Genomic DNA, 14572 nt, shown 5'->3' with positions numbered 1-14572 from the left:
CCTGTCTGGGCTGGCTTCTCCCGGACCGTCATCTTATAATCCCCTTTCTTCCTGGCATCAGAGGAGAAGAGGGGCATTGTCCCCCTAAGCAGGAGGAGGTCCCAGGTGTGCCGAACGGCTCCAGGTGAATTCCAAAGGTGAACAAATCCAAGAAGGACAATGTCAAAAGAAGGATCCTCAGAGAAGAAAGACCCACAATCTTCACCCCTAACTTCACCTCCCCATCCAGCGGTTCTGGGTGCTGAGCAGCGGCTGTTCAAATTATTCGGGGTCCCTGACAGCTTAGAGAATCAGGAGAGGTCTATGGACACTCTGCAGAAAAATGTGCAGAGACAGAGACACGCACGCAACTTTGCTTGTGATTCTCTTGACTTTCAGGGTCCACAGAGCCTGTGAAGCCATGTTGAAAAGCTCCGTCCAGTGCATGCCACTCCCAGTAAAGAATACATGACTCAGAAGATAAAATTAGATGTCTACCTCATCGCAAACACAAAACTAAATTCCAGATGGAGTAAAGACCTAAATGTGAGACGGGAAACTGTAAAACATTTTTAAAAAGCACAAGAGAATGTTTTTATTGCATCTTGGTGGCGACGATACAATAAACACACGAATCAGAAGCTGAATAGCCCAGTGGAAAAATGCACAGAGGATGAGAGCACCCATTCACAACCAGGCGAGACCCAGGTGGTCAATGAGGCGCGAGGGAGTGCTCATCCCCGGTCATCGGGGAAAAGCAAAATAAAGCCATAATGATATACCATTTCACATCCATCACCTGACAAATGTTGATGAGTCTGGTAACACCAAATGTTGGCCAGAACGTGGAGAAACAGGAACTCTTATCATCGCTAGTGGGCGGTAAATTGCTAGAACCACTTTGGAGAGCAATTTGGCAGTTCCTACGGAAGCCAAGATTGCTCGAGCTCCCAAAATGACCCAGCAATTCCACTCTGGGTGGCTCCCTGTGGGTGACCTTGCACACGCTCACAAAGCTTGTTCTCAGAGGCTTACTTATTAGAGCAAAAATGGCAACCAAAAAAAGATCTCTGATTGGGGAAATGGGTAAATATTGGTTATTCATACAACAAAATACAAAACATTAGTTAAAATGAGTGAACTAGGTCTATCTCTATCAGCATGGATGACATAATATTGAGCGAAAAGGAAAAAAAACAAGTAACAAAAGCATATATGCAGGATGGCACCCATGTGTAAGTTTCTAATGCACAAAATAATACTGCATTTTGTAGATGAGCACACACTGACTTCCGGTCAGCATGAGCCTGTGCGGAGGGAGAAGGATTTTCCCCTGCCATTTTTCAGAAACATTAAAAGCAAACAGGGTGAACAGCTAACACCTGCCTACTTTGGGTAAACATGGAAGTGTCCATTATGTAGTTGTTGGTACTTTGCTATGTACTGGAAATATTTCACACTTTTATTTTTTTAAACCATGTTTCACAATTTTTTTATTTTTGTAAACAATACATGATCTCTGAGGTGGCTGGGCCCCATTGTGCTCCATGACGGCTGCGCACCCCAGCCTGGGCTGGGACAAAACGGCACTGTCCTGCGGGACAGAGCACCCCACTTCCTATGGAAGAGGGTTCCCTGTTTCCTCCGGGGGAGGGTGCCCATTTCCTAAGGGAGAGAGCACTCCGTTTCGTGTGGGAGAGAGCTCCCCATTTCCTATGGGACAGAGCACCCATTTCCTATGGGAGAGAGCCTACGTTTTTTGAAGGAATTTCTGTGATCATATTGTGATGACCCCCTGAGGGAAATAAAGAGGGTGCTGTGGGGTGGACAGGGTTGAGCTGAGAAGTAAAGAAGAGAAAGATCCAGTCACTTGAGAAAATAATTTTTTTTAGGCAGAAAGAACAAAAATTGCAAAGGTCTCTGAACCAGGAGAATTTGATGAGGAGGAAGTCCAGTTTGACTGGAGCATAATCCGGGCAGGAGGTGTTGGAGATAAAGTGGAGGAAGAGACACACTGAGCCCTGATCCTGACTACTGACTGAGCCTGAATCCTTCATACACTGAGCCCTGGTCACACCCTGAGCCCTGACCCAGGTTTTACTCTGAGGAGCCCTGTCCCTGCTCACAGACTGAGCCCTGATCCTCGTAACAAACCTAACTCCGATTCCTGGTCCTAGACTAGGGCTGAGGCTTGATCCCTGGTCACAGACGGAACCCCTACTTCTGGTCATAGGTTTCGTCCTAATCCCTGGCCGTGGGCTGAGCCTGGAGCCCTCCTTGTTCTGAACTGTCCTTTTCCCTGACTGCCTCTCCAGGGAAGGATCAGAGGTGGCAGTGGCTGGCTGTGCGTCAGGCAGTGCCCCACGCCCCCGAGCACTCCGGCAGGGACAACGCCCGGCCTGGCCTGCACGGTTCTCCTCTTAGCAGGTGCGTGAATCGCAGAGGACATGCCGGGGTGCGCAGTATGGACGGCTGTGTCTGCGTGTGTCTCAGCGAAGCCACCGCTTGGTCCGTGATGCAACACTAATTGCTCTCAGTGGTGCCTGGTGCTCTGTTAAAACAATTTTTAATGTTGATTTTATTGAAAAACAGAAATAGCACAGCATATGCTCTGACCATCTTCAGTGCTACCTGGCAATGCAGGGGGGCCCACTCCCCAGGCCCCCTTGAGAACCTGCCGGGCTGCTGACAAGACCGGCAGGACCCAGCCCGTCTCCTGAGGGCTGCCCAGCGGTGGGAGGGGCGTTCCGCTGGTAGCCGGGCAAGGACTTCACTGGGTTTGCTGGGGACCTGACCGCTCAGGGCAAAAGTGTCCCCAGGGGCCCCAGCACCCACGGTTTGTCTACTTGGGAGGTCAGGCGCCGAGCCATTGGGTGGGGGCGGGGGGATGGTGACCACCTCACCATGCTGTTGATATTATCAGCGTCAGCGATGATGCGGATGGGGACAGGGAAGCGGGGGTGTGGCCACACTGTGTATGCCAAACAAAGACACCTGTCCTGAGCACCAAGACAAATGCCTGGGATGGACAGACAGGGCACGAGTGTCCAGGGACAACCCAGAAACCCAGCAGGGCAGGGTGTCGGAGCTGCTCCTGCTCTGGCCCTCCTGGGACCCTCACCACGCCCCTGGGTCCAGGTCCACCCCACTGCCCACTGGCCTGGGACAGAGCCTACAGGTCTGCCGACCCCGAGTGTCCACGTGCAGGGCTCGGCCTTGTGGCCAGACGACAAGGAGGCCAGCAGACTCCATGCTGCTGACCCTCACCACCAGACTGCGAGAGTCGTCCACACTCAGGGGTCGGAAAGGACGGGGTTCCCATCTCCCTCTGCCTCTGGGTGTGTCTCTTCCTATCTCTAGCTCTCTGACTCTGTCCCCTGTGTACATATCTCTCTGTTTCCATCTGTCTGTCTCTCTATCTACCTGTCTGTCTTTCTTTCTACTCACCCACTCACCTGTCCCCCAGGCTCACCTAGCATTGTCCCGGGCTGATGAGAGAGAGGGTGGCCTGGCCCCATAGACCTAGCCCTGTAGGGGAGGAAGACAGAAGCCCGACATGGGGGCGAGGGTTCGCGGTCAGTGAGCACCACAAGGGTTCACTTCAGCCCCGAGGGAGTGCAGTCTCTGCTGGGGTCGGAGGGCAGGGAGGGAGGGAGGGAGCGAGGGGGGGGCTAGCACCAGCAGGTGAGTGGGGCTGAGCACCGAGAGCCTCCAGGGGACCCTGGAAAGTAGGTGGGTGTGGATGCTGCTCTGGCAGGATCTGGGAAGGTCACCCTGGGCATCGTGTGAACAGGTCATTTCAGGGACAATACACCAAGTAAGTTTGACCTCCAGTGCCCCACTGCTGAGCTGTGTGAAGTGGGACAAGCGACCCGAATGGCCAGCCCCAGCTCCAAGCGCCCTCCTGCCCATAGCGGTCTCCGTGCGTCAGGAGGCTGTGGGGCCAAGGTGTGCAAAGGGCCAGCTCACCGCACGTGAACTGCCTTTACGCAGCCCCTGCGGCCGCCCCACGTCCTCACCTCTGACCTCTGGCCCCACTCCATCACCCCCTAGAAGGGTCCAGTCCCAGCTCTTACTCCATCTCCACCCCACGTCCCTGGAGGAGCACTTGGAAGTCGTGGCCGGCTTGGCCCCAGTCGTCCCCTCCCCCGTATGCTTCTGTAGCAGCGGGTCCCCACACGCTTGGGGCCCCAGGCTCCGTCCCTGCCCCCTGCCATCCACCCTGCGTCTCTCCTGGGCTCCCCAGGGCTCCAGAGACGGGAACGGAGCTTCTTTGCTCCTTCAATTGAACACCCCCTCCTGCCCCGTCTCCAGCCTCCTGACCGGTCCCTGCATGAATTGGCCTGGCAAGTCCATCCTAAGGTTCGTGCCCAGGGCCCTGAAGTGGGTCCCTGTTCAGTAGAATGAAGTTCTAGCTCCCACACGTCCTTCGGGCCCACCCCCTGCTTCCCACCCTGCAGTCCAGGATCGCTGATCGCCATCCCAACTACTGCACCCCCTGCCAGCCGGCCCCTCGCTGCCCCGTCCCCTCCCCTGCCCCTGTCCTCCCGGGGCTGCCCGGAGGCCAACCTGACCTGCTGACCAGTGTCTGTCCCGCCTCAGGGCCTGCCAGAGCCTTGCTGCCAAGCGGCTGAACAGTGCGACCTTCAGGCCTTTGAGCACCAAGCGCTCCTCCCGTGGGCTCCCCTGCCCTGCCCTGCCCCGGGAATACCCTCCCTTCCTCGTCCTGCACACTCCCCAGGAACGCCTCCCCAGGAAGCCTGCCCTCATTCTGTCATCCAGACGGTCCCGCAGCAGGCCGTTCGCCAGAGGTCACGGCCGCTCCCCTCGCTCAACCATCGGACAGGGAGGAGGTAAGCGTTTCCCCCCTCCGCCCACGGCATCGTCAGGATCAGAAAACCTTTGGTAAGTGCGAGGTCAGCGCACTGAATGGATGAGTTGACCTGAGCGGGGTAAAGGGCCAGCCGTGTCTGCAGGGTGAGGACAGGACCCCAGCTGGGCCCGTGATGCGTGAGTCTGGGAGGCGGGACCCGCTGGGCCTCAGGATGCTCTGCTGCAAAATGGGAGCATCGCCCAGAGGCCAGAGCCACAGCCTGATGCCGACACCAGGACTCTTGCCAACAGCCAACGCTGTGTTCGCAGAGCGTCCGCTCCGGGCCAAGCCCTTCTCTGCCTCACCCTTCCCTCAGTGCCCGGCACACGGATGCTGAGGAGACTAAAAACTAAGGACACCCCCCGAGGACCTGTGTTAGGGGCTCTGCAAAGCGGGGCTGCCCGTGCCTCCTCCCTCTGATCAGCGGCTGGCAGAGTGGGGAGGTGTGCCGACGGGAAGCCCTGTGCTCGGCGGCCTCTCCTCCGCCTCCTTTCTGGAAGGTGCTAATTCTGACAGGCCCTGGCAGCCGAGCCAGGGAGCCAGGCTGCACGGTGTAAATCTGCCAGGCCCGCTCCCCCTTCTCCTCCGCCAGAGCCCACCTCCTGGGGCCAGAGGCACAGATGTCGCAGCAAAGCACCCGCCCCTGAGGGCCGTGCGTCAGGATGGTTCCCCGCCACCAAAGGATTGCTTGGCGTCTCAGCCCTGTCGGGGCGACCCACACCCAGCGCTGCCCCGTGACACCGCTGTGGGTGCGTTCCCCGCACACCACGGACCCCTTGGAAACGGAGGGCTGGGAGCGGGAGAGGCTACAGCCTCGGGCGCGGCAGCCCCGGGAACCTCCGCCCGGAGCGGGCTTCGGGGCCAGTGAATGGCACGCAAGGAGCGGCAGCCCCCGGAGATTGAAAGGCCCCAATTAATTGGAAACACCTGCTCTTCCATCTCTGCCGACACAGGGGAGAGAGTGCAGAGCCCGGACGCCGTGGGTGCGGCTGACGCCGCCCCTTCTGGGAGCTCTAGCTCTCGGTGCTCTCTGTCCAGAGATGGGTCCCTGCAGAAGAGGAGCAGGGTCGGGGAGGGAGGGCGTCTGATGGCCTCTCAGGCTCAGAAGGGCTCTTTTGTCCGTGAAGGGGCAGCCCCCCGGCTGGATGAGGTCCAGGTGACGTGCGGGGACCCACCCAGCTGTTTGGAATGGACATCTGGGGTATGAGCCCCCTGCTCTGGACGTGCCTAAACAGAAGATGGGGCTTTGGGCCCCAATTCCAGGGTGTGCAGAGACGCAGAGCTCAGGCTCAACCATGGACTCTGCTTTCTCTGCCCTGCGCTGGATGGGAGAGAGATCAAGGGCCAGAGGCTCAGCCCTCCACAGACTCAGAAGTCAGCAACCTAGGCTGGCTCCTCTCACCCCAGACACTCTCTGTTGGGATCAGGGACATGGAACATGCTTCAGCTTCCCTTTCACAGTATGGTGCTCAGAAGACTGGCACGACCTTCCCACTGTGGGCTCGCCAAGCAAGGGCAGAGCCACGGCTTCAGCTGGGAGGTGGTGAGCTTGCTGACTGCCACCCGGCACCATAACCCCATGTGATACTTACAACTCATTACCCTCCCGCTCCCCGTAAGACGGGGCTGGTGGTGGAGGGCAGCGGCATGCACTGCAGACCTCCCTGCCGACGAAGTGGTCCACCGTGGGAAGGACAGCCCTGTAGGCTGAGATCCTGGCTCCCAACCGAGGTCAAAGCGATGTGGCAGATGGTCAAGTTCTTCCGTGGGGTAAGCGGTGTGGCCAGGTGGCCTCCACAAACCTCCCCTCACCAGACAGCTATGTCCCCAGGGGAGTCTCAACGCCACTGCAATCCAAGACAGGTGACCCCCATGCACCTTGCTCCTTCTCATTTAACCTCATGATGGAGCTGGCCAGAGGGAAGGAGAGAAAAACAAGGAAGCACAGATTCTGAGGTTTTATTTTCTTGAGCTAGACAATGAGACAGCGAAACAGGGTGAAAGTGATGGGGAGTGGGTCCTCGTGCCTTTCCTGATATGCTAAAGCCAGGCCATCCAGGCTGTAACATCGAGTTACATCCAACTCCAGAAAGTGAGTGGACTGAGCCTGGGAAGCTGGAATTCATAGGAAAGAGGGACACTGTATCCAAGGAGTGAGGTGGCCACAGCAGGCTGGGCCAGGGCAAGCATGGGTTTGGGCAAGTGGATGGATCATGGGGCTGGTGCCCGGCTCCTGGGAGGCTAGTCCACAGGCCCGAGGACCCAGAGCCTGCATTGGTGGACACTCTTACTCACTGGGTGCCATCGGGAGAAGGGAACCCCTCAGGGTTATAAGGTTAGGGCCAAGTGGACAGAAAGGAGACTTAGGGCGACAGCAGTGTCCAGGCACCAGCAGTGAAGCTCTGGACACTTGACCTAAAGGGGCCGTCATGCACCATCCAACGTTCACCGTGGCCAGGAATGATGCAGGACGCTTACAACTCAAGACCAGCTGGACAAATCCTTCACCTTGAGGAGCTGACAGGACACTTCTGAAGTCCTTATATACATCCTGTCTCAGGCCAGGCCCAGGTCAAGAGGCTCCAGCTAGGGGGCACCTGGGGGGCTCAGTTGGTTGAACATCTGTCTCCGGCTCAGGTCATGATCCTGGAGTCCTGGGTGGAGTCTTACATGGGGCTCTCTGCTCAGTGGGGAGTCTGCTTCTCCTTCCGTCTGCCCCTCTCCCACCCCCGCTCATGCTCTCTCTCTCTCTTACTCTCTCTCTCTCAAATAAATAAATAAAATCTTTAAAAAAAAAAAAGCGGGGGTGGGGGGCTCCAGCTGGGGGAGGAAGGAGCAAAGGGTTGGGAGGCCTGGCTAGGCAGACAAGCTCCAGGTTCTGCAGTGACTGCTTCCTTCTCTCCACGAGACCCTAGATAGGAAAGCCCTTCACCTTCTCCTCTCAGTTCTGTCCAGTGCAGGGCTCCATGGTGCATGGGTCTCACTGGCAGAATGGAGTCACCGCCCCCTCAAGCTGCACCCCACCTAGGACATGTGACGTGTTCAAGTATGGTGAGGTCTAGCACTAGGGTCTTTATCTCATTATGCTGGCACAGTCCCTGCCCCGAGTACATGAAGGAATGAATGTATGCATGAGTGAATGCATGCATGCATGAACACGTGCATGAACCAATGACATGCATGAATCAATGAATGAGTGTGAATGCATGCGTGCATGCATGAACGTGTGCGTGAACCAATGAATGAGTGTGTGAATGCATGCATGAATTAATGAATGAGTGTGAATGCATGCATGCATGCATGAATATGTGCATGAACCAATGAATGGGTGTGCGAATGCGTGCATGAATGTGTGCATGAACAAATGAATGGATGTGTGAATGCATGCATGAATCAATAAATGAGTGTGAATGCATGTATGAATCAATGAATGGGTGTGAATGCATGCACGAATCAATGAATGAGTGTGAGTGCGTGCATGCATGCATGAACGTGTACATGAACCAATGAATGGGTGTGTGAATGCATGCATGAACCAATGAATGAGTGTGAATGCATGCATGCATGCATGAATGTGTGCAGGAATCAACGAATGAGTGTGAATGCATGCATGCAGGCATGAATGTGTGCAGGAATCAATGAATGAGTGTGAATGCATGCATGCATGCAAAGCACAGAGGTTTAGGTGCAGAGCAACCTCTCTAGCTGACACTTCCCACTTAAGCCCAAGCCCGGAGAATTGTTTCATCCACACTTGGGGTAGTTGCCTGAGTTGTCTCCTCCTCGCCCCCACTGCATAGACTCACCCTTTATGGGTGATGCAGAGGGCCATCTCCACCCTGTCCGAGGGCATGGCTGGATGGGGAGGGGTGCTGGGGGGTGAGGCTGCTCCCCCAGCTGTACCGTAGCCCAGGGCATGCCCATATGGATTGCTCTGCCAGCCTAAAGGACCAACATTGTGGGGGTCTCGGGAGGGGTCCTGGGGAGCGATTCAGAGGCCTGGTGGGGGTGTGTGTCATGCACATGTGCCAAGGTGAGGGCAAAGCCTAGCTCTTCTGTGCCCATTTTTCTGGGGGTGGGACTACTTGTGGGCTTTTACACCTCTCTCTTTATTAACGTCTCTCTCTCCTCCTCCAGATTCTAATCGCCTTCCAGAAAACAGCTGCTATTAGCTTCTCCCCTGAGCCTCCAAATCCCCGGTGCTCAGCAAAATTCCCCTCTGATTGAAGCAGCTGTGCTCGGAGCTGAGCGTCCGCCTTCAGAGCTCATCAAAGCCCCTCAAAGGGGAGATTAGCAGCAACATCCCATCAGGCCCAGCATTGTCCCCATTCACCGCGCCAGCCGCGCTCGGCCACTGTGGGCCTCGCGGAAGACACGGAATTAGAGAGTGCGGGGCTCTTAGAAGCACAGGCTTCCAGAAGCACGGAATCATCAAATCTTCCCCCAAAATCAGCTTAGGGTGTTAGAATTTTAAGGATGCATCCTTTCAGAAGCTCAGACTCTTAGAAGTCACCTCAAAATCTATTCCCATTAAGTTTGGGGTAAAATAAATACATCTAATCTCTGACACCATCTTTGGAGCCTAGCATCTTAGTTATTAAAAGCCCAGAGTTGCAACATCTGTGGGCCACAGAAATCATGCAATCTGGGGGGTCGAAGGGAGAGGAGACTCTGAAGCATCCGTCCCCCCCCACCCTGCTCCCTGCAGAGCTGCCCTCTCCTGCCTCTCACTGCTCACTGTTGGTCCCCAAATCTGCCCCTCATTAGCCCAGGTCCAGACAATCTCAGCATAGGGGAGATGCTTCCCATCCACTGTGACTGATGGTCCCAGACCCCACCAGAGTTCCCTGCAAGCTCACACCCAGTCCCCTGCCCCCCTTTCATGCTCACACCCCAGCCTCCTGTCCCCACCAAGGTCCCAGGAGACCTCCACCCTGAGGCATTTTCAGGCTCCAGTCTGGAACCATTTACTCCAAGGAGACCCAGGACCACAAACGAATCAGGCAGAGGCAGGCATGTCCCCCAGTGGGGATGAGGGTCTGGAATCCCCCAGTCCCACCATCCCACACTCACCAGGGCCCATGTGCATCAGGTCTCAGGGCCCGACCCTCTGCACAAGCCTCATACACCCCAGAGTGGACCACAGGTTCAGGGAGTCCAAGTGGGGGTGCTCACAAACTGAGTTTCAGTCTCTTCATCCATGAAATGGGCGGTTGGATCCCTTTTGGGGATCACCGGGGCGAGCAGAGCTGATACGTACAGAACGCCCGGGGGGGGGGGTTGCCCGACACCCACAGGTGCAGGGAGTTAGAGACGTCCAAGTGTCTGGACACCACATACCCAGAAGGAGATGATGGAGGCAGTGGGGGTAGGTGGGGGCACTATACGCCTTGGGGGGAGGAGGGATTCTGCAGGCTCCCTAGTGCAGGCTCCTCCAGGGTCTTTCCATCCAGCTGACCCTTTGAGACGCCCCACACCCACCCAGGGCCCTATCTCATCAGTAGTCAGGTATGGCTGACTCAAGAGCTCATCCTTGGGGCCCTTCTCTGTCACTCACAACAGAAGGACGGGGTGGACTTCAGGAAGTAGTCACTATAGCCAGAGGGGGAGAATAGGGGACCACACAATGCCTCCTCTCCCCCACCCCTGCTGCTTTTGCTCTAGCCTGTCCTGTCCTGGTCCACCTGGACCACTGCAGCGGCCCCTTTACTGCCCTGCCTGAGACACCCCCACTCATTTTCCCTGTCTTCATCCCCCGCCCTCCCTCACAGACCCAGATGAACCCCTGCAGCTCCAGGGACTCACATGCCAGATCTCTACTACTGGTCTTGGCATTCAAGGCTCCCCATCTCATGACCGGAACCTACCTGCCCGTCTCCTGCACCCTCCTGGGCACCTCCTGTCCCCATCACACGAGGTGGCTCTGGACATCCACCACCCAGCAAGTTTCCTTGGGCTTCTGCTCCCTGGAATGTCCTTCTCTGCCTGGTGGCCTCCCCCCTCTCAGTCTATAGGAAGTGTGACCCCCCATTGCCCCACACTCCCCTTTTGCACTCTCTGCTCCCTCTGCACCCCCCTGTAGAGCATCTCCCTCTCACTCAGTGGCGAGTTTGTCACTTGCCGGGCACCCTCCCTTCACTGTTCCCAGCAGCAATCACGTGGACCCTGACAAATCAGCTCATCCTGTACTGATGAGGACATGCCTAATGCTCAGAGTGGTGGGGTAACCTAGGCAAGGCCACACAGCTTATGGGTAAAAATTCAACCCTGCCTCTTCTATGAGCCTTTGAAGTCAGTGCCTAAAGAAGACCATGTGGCCAGGGGCCTCAGCAGGTCCTGCTGAAGAAGACACTCTCTTGGAGGTGGCTAGTGCAGGAAAGCCGGGAAATGCACAAGGTATGGCCCCTGTTTCCCATCTATAAAGTGGGCTGACATTCTATCTACTGGATGGGGCAGACCTGAGCATTAACTAAGATGATGTTATGCAAAATACCACAGCAGCTTGCGTGTCAGAGGTGCTCAGCAAACAGGTGCTCAGCAAACTCAGTGCTCCCAACCGAGGCAGGGTTGGAGGACCAGGGGGCCTCGGGAGACTCTGTCCTCCTCTTGGGGCTTCTCCAAACCTCTGCTTCTTCTTCTACATCAGGAGAAGGGAGGTGGGTTATTTTGCCCCCTGCCCTCCCTGTCAACGTGTGTGCACATTCGGCGGACTGGTTTTCTGTCTACTGCTCTTATACAGGTGTCAACTATCTTTGCCAAATTAACACAATTAAATTTCAAGATCACTGCAGGCCCACCCAGAATTACTGTTATTCCCATCGTTGTTTACCGTGATCTTATTGCACCGTTTGCCTGCTAGAGCTTGCCAAGCACGTTGCAAATATTTGCATTTGTGTTCTTCGCAACTGCGCCCTGCGGGACGTCGGGACCTCCATGTTCAAGGAGAGCACGGACACTGCTTGAGGTCTCTGTCTGCAGGGCAGCGGCACAGAGCAGGAGCCCGGGCAGTGCGGGTCTTGCTCAGCACTTGGCTGCCCAGCGTCCATTCCCCTCCAGACGGTGACACTAGGTGCTGCCCTGGGGAACCACCCCTTTCCAACCGCCCTCCACGTGGAGGTGTGGGACATGGCCATGCCCACCCCCAGCACTGAGCGAGCACATGACCTAGCCCGGCCAATCAGCATCATCTATCCTGGACTGGGGATGACAGTAGGACTCCATCCTGGGACATGTCCTGGAGCACTGGGAGACAGGGAGCGTCTTCTCCTGGGGCTGGCCGAGGTGCTTGGGTGCAGGCCTGGAGCCACAGCCTGCTCTCAGAGGGAAGATGACAGGCAAGCTGAACAGCAGAGATGATAATGTCCTCCGGTGCCCGGGCCTCCCTCTCGAGCTCAAGCCTCGTGGACCGAGTTTCTGTGCCCTGAGACACAGGATGCTTCAGAAGCATCCTGAATCACACACTCCAAACCCCATGTTTCCTTCTTGCTGGCCCTGGAGAAGGTCAGGCCCATGGAAGAGGTTGGGGCCTGAGCAGGCGACGGATTTAGAGGCAGAAGACCTGGTTACCAGAGGAGGGGCCCGTGAGGCCGCGACTGGCCTGCTGTTCCTGGAATGTGGGCCTGGCCTCCGATCCCCGAGACCCTGTGAGTGGGCCGTGCCCCAGACTGCAACCGGCACCTAGCGCCGGACTACAGGTGCATCCAGCTGTGCAGGTGGGAGGCCAGCAGCCCCGCTTGGCGCTGATGACAAGCAGCTGCTCCTCAGGCAGGGGGCATTTGCACTTCAGGCTCAGGAAGGCCCTGCGTAGCTGTTCTCCTGCCAGAGCCCGCCGACCATTATAAACCCATTACAGGTGAGCTGAGCATCACCAGCAGCCAGGCTCCCAGGGGCCGCCCTGCAATGAGCCTCTCCTGCCGTGGAAGCCCCTCTGGGGGAGCAGTGGGGGCCGAGTCAGCCCCAGAGCTCCTGCAGCCTGCGTCAGCGCTGAGCTGGGTGGGGATGGAGCACAGCCCTCACAGGGACGGGTGGACGTACCATTCCCAGCCACGCCGGGGGAAGCCAGCCTCGGGGCGGCCCTGGCAGAGGGCTTCCTGAGATACTCATGTTGGCACTCTCTAGGGGTCTCCTGGTGTCCCGACGAACGTAAGGCACATAATGGCAGTAAACTGGGGGAGGCCATTACTCTGGTCCCAAGGAGCTGGGCTCGTGGGGGGCAGGGATGTCCCAAAGCTGGGGTGGAAGACATGGGTCCTCGTCTATCTACAGAGGCAAGGACTGAGGCAGGTGGGCAATAAGCATCCTTGTGAACACCGGCACAGCAGGCCCTGTGGGCCAGAGCTGCAGGGGGTCAGGACTTGGCAGAGGACGGGGTTGACCCACGGCCTCACTTCACTCCAGGCTCTTGGGCCAAGGCTCGGGGTCCCTCCTCGACCAACCCTATAGCTGATCTGGGCTCCACGCTGCCCCCTGCTAGCCTGCCACCTTGGGCAAGTGTCTGGCCCCCTGCAAGTCGGGGTCCCACCTGCAGAAAGAGCTGAGCAGAGAGGGGCCCAGAGGCTGTGAGGCCCCTCCCCTTGGACCCTCAGTGCACTGCCTACCCACCCAGTGCACAGGCTTCTCGGGAGTCAGTCTGGAAGGTCAGGGGCCCTGTGGTCTGCCCCCAGCTCCAGGGCCATCCCCCACCCCCCAGCAAAGGTGACTCAGCTGCCAGTTCTCAGCATCTTTGGCAGCACCAGCCCTCGGCCCACCAGCTCTGCTGGGGAGAAGCAGGTCCAGGAGAGGGAGGCTTGGCCTCTGGAATCTTCCCTACCGTACTCTTTTTTCTTGCTTAACCAGCTTCTGGGAGGGCCTTTTGCTGCCAGGGAAGCCCACGAGTTCACAGATCAGACAGGGCAGCCGTGGAGGAAGCGCTTCGTACCCGCAGAGCTGGACACCACATGCTCGGCCCCTGAGGATGCTGCCAGGGAGTTCCCATGTCCCCACTGTGCAGGGGAGGACGCTGAGGCCTAAGTGGGCTGAGGACCTTGTGCAAGGACCTGTCTGCAAGGGGCAGGGGCCGAGTGTGCACCCAGCCCAGACACCTTCAAAATCCCTGCTCTCCACCTGTCACAGCAGGCCTCCACGCTGGGCTGTGCCCTCCCCAGAGACCTCCGTGGCTCAGCCCCACCTTTTATACCACCTCGCCCATCCTTTCCCACCTGTCCCTCAGCCCGGCTGCTTGGGGCGGGTCTCCTGCAGGCTCTGCCCTAGGACTCCAGGAGTGCGGGCCACATGGACTCCTCATGCCTTCATGAAAGTGTTTTGATGACGTTGTTATGGCAATGACGGTGCTTAGAATTTCTGCTTGAACCCAAGAGAAGTTCGTCCTTCACGATGAAACTTGACAGGCATTTCCGTTCAGGTAAGGAATAAGAAGAGTGCGCCCATGATCAGCCATCCCATGTTCAGGTTAAGGTCAAACTACAAACAGCACCTGGGTGATTGGCCAGACATATTGAGGAAAATGAAAATCCAGGAAAATAAAGATCTAAGTGATAAGCAAAACTTAAAAAAAAATAAAGTATAGGAATGTATTCCATAACCTCACAGTAAAGAACAATTTCTAAAATGAAACAAAAATGGAGGCATAGAGGAGTGATCGATTTGGATATATCAGCATATAAAACTTTTCTCTGAAAAAAGGCCATAAACATAGTTAAAAGATAAGTGATTTCCTGACAA

At 56.7% G+C, this 14572-nt stretch overlaps 1 long non-coding RNA gene across 1 annotated transcript; it reads right to left on the bottom strand.

The window, feature by feature from the left end:
- Positions 1-564: 564 nt before the first annotated feature.
- Positions 565-14322, bottom strand: LOC145721162 (uncharacterized). Its single transcript, XR_014144627.1, has 3 exons — positions 14050-14322; positions 11346-11489; positions 565-2530 (listed from the first exon to the last, which is right to left on the bottom strand). It is a non-coding gene; the product is annotated as an uncharacterized LOC145721162 (long non-coding RNA).
- Between the last annotated feature and the right edge of the window lie 250 nt (positions 14323-14572).

Source organism: Leptonychotes weddellii, chromosome 4 (genome assembly GCF_054177405.1).
Source record: "Leptonychotes weddellii isolate Sample4059 chromosome 4, ASM5417740v2, whole genome shotgun sequence".
Classification (NCBI taxonomy): domain Eukaryota; kingdom Metazoa; phylum Chordata; class Mammalia; order Carnivora; family Phocidae; genus Leptonychotes; species Leptonychotes weddellii.
The sequence above is the reverse complement of the archived record's forward strand: the minus strand, read 5'-3'. Positions and strand labels throughout refer to the sequence as shown.